The 4,815-nt window shown below is 37.7% G+C and overlaps 1 pseudogene; it reads left to right on the top strand.

Annotated features, from left to right (window-relative positions):
- Positions 1-3,906: 3,906 nt before the first annotated feature.
- LOC18015085 overlaps positions 3,907-4,815 on the top strand; it is a 7,362-nt pseudogene continuing 6,453 nt past the window's right edge.

Raw genomic sequence — 4,815 nt, forward strand, 5'->3', positions numbered from 1 at the left:
CATATCCGCCAAGTCCTTAGCCACGCAGCACTGTATGCGAGCCTGGGCGTATACAATAAGTAAATGAATTACTAGCCATATGAAGCGTCGAAAAACTACGTAAGAAGTCTACTCCTGAAGTCTACCATAGAAGTCTACTCTTGAAGCCTCACACTATCAATGGTACATATAGAAGTCTACACATGAAGTCTACTTCTGAAGTCTACACATGAAGTGTACTTCTGAAGTCTACTTTGAAAATTCATTACTACATAGAAGTCTACTACACTAATACAGTACCTGTTTTAGCATGTTGGCTGACGTTCTTTCGTCCTCTTGATCCTTTGTAAGCCAGCATAAGAGGTTGAATATCATTTGGCAATGGTTCGCCAAATTCAGCAGCAAAATCCGGCAGAGCATAGTACACCCACACTTGAAGAGCTTGCACAAATCCTTCTATATGAATGTTTTTGTTGAGATCTTCCTCCTTAACAGACTTGATCAAATGCTGAAAAGCAATTCTTACCCATGGAAACTCCTTAAAACCGTTGAGATCCATCACTAGTCTGGCATGGTTGACATTTGTGGATAAGCCAGGTCTCGTTGCCACTATGAAACCAGTGTAGATCCCAAGATAACCCAACCGCAGCCTATTATCCCGAGACCATGATGAGCAATTGGAACAGGCTTCAATAATTTTGATAGTGCTTGGGCCCGACTCGGCATCGACCCCCATTAGCTCCCAAAATGCACGTGTGTCATCAGAAAGCGCAAGATCAGTTAAAGCCAAGTCATCCACGTACCCGCAGTTGAGTCCGGTGATCTCCTCAGACTCATGCAATGAAAACCGAACTGGAATGGTACCAATCAGGCTCCATATCTCGTACTTCTGCTTGCAAAATATCTGAAAGGTCAGCATGTGGTGCACCAGCCTAGAAGCCCAACCAAAATCCAAGTCGTGGAACTTTGAAAAGACACCCAACGGTGACTCGTAAATCTCTTCCCATTCATCCTCTTGTAGAGCTGACTTTAGTGCAGGTACCAGCCTATAATCATCAGAATAATAGCCGATGCTTTTATCCGGGGCTGGCTCAAACCCTTTGGTGTACAGTCTTCTAGGGAATTCAGAGGCCACCATTATCTAACACATATTTCTGCATCAACAGTAACAAAGCTCTAATGAGAAAAACTAGTAACGGTTTGAAACTATACACGAATGAAATCTACATTTTCAAAATGAAGTCTACATTTTCAAAATGAAGTCTACATTTTCAAAATGAAGTCTACTTTTTCAAAATGAAGTCTACTTTTTCAAAATGAAGTCTACTTTTTCAAAATGAAGTCTACTTTTTCAAAATGGAATCTACTTTTTCAAAATGAAGTCTACTTTCACATTCTAAGTACAATCCGAGTCGAGAAGTCTACTGAAGCCAACCGAAGCAATCTTAACATCAAAAAAACAGTATATTAAGTCAACGGAATCCACGAACCCAACCGAAGCAATCAATACATGATAAATACTGTATATGAAGTCTACTAAAACAAATCATCCAAATGGAATCTACAAAGTTTATAGTGTTTACCGCCGTTATTAGATGAAGCTGGTGTCGAGAAAATGCAAAAAGATCTGGGAAAAAAAACCCGACGGACAGATCTAACTCAAACCCGGCGGACAAAATTACAGGAAGATAGAAGAAATATAAGAATTGCTAAGTATATAACTTCGGAACAATATCTACTAACCGTTTTGAGGCAGGAAATGACGTTAACCTCCAACGGCGAAAGCAGATCTGCAAAAAAAAAAACCCTAATTTCAGATCTGGAAACTGGTGGTTACGAAAACGGAAAGGTGATGAATATGGAAGAGTAGGGAAGCATGGGGGTGTGGTGGGAGAAAGAAAACTTGCCTGAACGAGTTTATCGGCGGCGGTTCTGTATGTCGGCGGCGCCGGAGCAAAGAAACAGAAATCGCCTTCGACTTTTTATTTTTTACACGAACTTTCGACGGTTTTTTTTTTAACGAGATCTGTAAAATTCGTATATACAGTCTGGTAATTCCGTTCGATTCGGGTAAGTTTTTTTCGGTTAGAGTTACTAATTTTACGGGGTCTAGGTAAATTTATCCGGTTACAGGCAGTTTTTCTTGGTTAAGGGAAGTTATTCCCGGTTTAATTTCGGTTAAAATTTTGGTTAGGTTATTTTATTCGGTTTAGTAGTACAACTTTTAAAACCTAAATAATAAATTTACTTCTACTTAATTTAAAAACATACATTTCCATTTAGCAATATCAAAAAATAATTTTTGTACATTTGGGTTACGATTACGGAATTTATGAATGTAAATTTGATACCAAAATAATTTTTTAAAAATTTTAAAATTTCGAGAAAATGAAGTCTACTATTAGACTTCTTTTCCCTTTAGTAGACTTCGTCAGGGTGTAAACGGTAATTAGGACTTCCGTTTTTTGTTGACTCATACAGGATTAAATGGTCTTTTCACTACCCCTTTAGGTTATTTCTGCCAAATGTTTTTTCAGGGGTCTACTTTTGTATTCAAAGTCAAGTTTTGGGTTATTTTTAGCAAAAACCCCAATAAGATAACTAAAAACTATAACAAAATAATTAACTACTATTTAATAAAAATAGTATTGACCCAAAAATCTAGTGTATGTATCTTCTCTAATGAAAGAAATAAGTTTTTTTCATCATCTTCAATTTAATTCTTTTTATATGAGTATTATAAGAAAACTGAAAAACAATGTTAAATTTTACTTTTCTTCCTAATTGGTTGTATATTATTTTATATCTAAGTAATTAAATTGGTAATCTGTTTAAGAAATGTTAGTTGTTTGTTGTTAATGGAAATTTTATACATAACTTTTTTATTCTTTTATATATATTTTATTAACAATAATATTAATTTTTGTAAACATTTTTAATTTTGAATGTTGATATGGACCAATTGAATTGCACTTTTAAATCCTATGTGGACATTCTTAAAAGCATTTAGCTTCAACTTTTATCAGTAACTAGAGTAAATAAGTGAGTATATTGAGTCACCTGGTTGTCTGATCTAGCAGGAGGAACAGCCCAATGACCGTGATGATTTAAATCTGAGAGAGTAGCATTTGCACGGATTCCCATTCTAGGAGAAGCTCCCTGTTGTAAGAAATCCTGCAACTTTCCATAAAAAGACCAATTATCTGTCCAGAATCTTGTGTTCTTTCCATTCCCAACACGTAATTTGATCCAAGAGAAAGCCACATCTCTAATCTTTAGTAGCTTGCTTGCTAGCCAAGAATGCTTCTGCTTCGTTTTCATAATCCAATAGTTGTTCATTGATCCCAGCAAAACTTCATTTTTATACCAGGCGACCCAAAAAGATCCAGAGTTACAAAAAAGGAGCCATACCAGTTTAAGAGTGCATGCCTTGTTCCAGGTAACCAAGTCTCTACAGCCTAAACCTCCTTCATCCTTTGCTAAAGTTACAGTTTCCCATGATACTCTTGCTGAACGCTGAATCAGTTTCCCATAAGTTTGTGTTTCTTGTCTTTTATTTTTTCTTCGTTGATTCTAAGAAACCACATTTCACTTGATCTGGAGGTTTGTTTAAGGAAAAGAAATTAGTTGAAGGTTTGAACTAAGGACCTAAAGAAGCCTAAACTTTCCTATTTAAGTTAGTTGAAAACCGTTTAATACTTGAAGCCTAAACTTTCCTTTTTAAATAATTAGAAGCCTAAACTTTCCTTTTAAATAATGAGTTTTTCTATTTTTGCTTAAACTAGATCTGGAAAGACGGACGATAACAGATCAAACTCAATATCCTAGATCGTGAGCTTATCTCTGCTCGTCTTCCTCTGTTTTGTCTCTCAACTCAGATCTGGAAAAAGAGCCCTTTTTTCTGTCCTGATTGATTAAGGAGTAGCTATGGCTAAGTATCTAGCTCTGATTTCGTCTCTTCAAAGGAAGAAGAGAAGAGGAAGAGGAATAAAAAGACGAAGAGTAGACGTTTTGGTAGTGCCGGAGGAGATTCCTTTGGAACTCCAGATAAAGATCATGGCTAGATTGCCTGTTAAATCGCTTATGAGGTTCAAGTGCCTCTCAAGGCTGTGGTCTAGTCTTATCCGTTCCCGATTTTTCATCAACCTTTATCTTACTGTCGCCTGCCCACCTTGACAACCTCGTGTATACATGAGTTTGGTGCACCATCGAGCGTGTATTGATTCACACGCAGGTCTGTCACAACCCCTGCGAATCCGCACTGGTATCATTATCTTCATCTAGTAATGGTGCTGATGATGAGAGGTCTTTGGACAAAGATTTGACATTGCCATGGATGGGAGGACACAACACGATGGTTCTTCGCGGCTTGATTTTGAACACCGTTTGCAGAAAAGCGTGTATCTATAATCCAGCCACCAGACAAAGCGTAACCTTACCGGCCATCAAATCCAACATCTCTGCACCTCAAAAATATGATCTTAACACTGTCGTCTACTTTCTCGGACATGATCCTGTTCTTGATCAATACAAAGTTGTCTGCACTGTTGCGAAAAGTCCAGACATACTTGAGAGTACAACCTCCGCAGAGTCGGAGCATTGGGTCTTCGTACTCGAAGCAGGAGGTTCCTGGAAAAGAATCGAGTTTGATCAAAACCCTCACTTTCCTACAAGAAGGGGAGTGTGCATCAATGGAGTTATATATTATTTGGCTTCCTGATACGATTTCCCTAGGATTTGCATTTGCTTGCTTGCTTTGACGGATGCCCTTGCCATTATGAATTAATTTACGCATCATATTTGCACCGGGATGATCGAGCCCAGTCGTGCCAAATA

The sequence above is a fragment of the Eutrema salsugineum genome, unplaced genomic scaffold (genome assembly GCF_000478725.1).
Source record: "Eutrema salsugineum unplaced genomic scaffold, Eutsalg1_0 scaffold_3, whole genome shotgun sequence".
In the NCBI taxonomy this organism is placed as follows: Eukaryota; Viridiplantae; Streptophyta; class Magnoliopsida; order Brassicales; family Brassicaceae; genus Eutrema; species Eutrema salsugineum.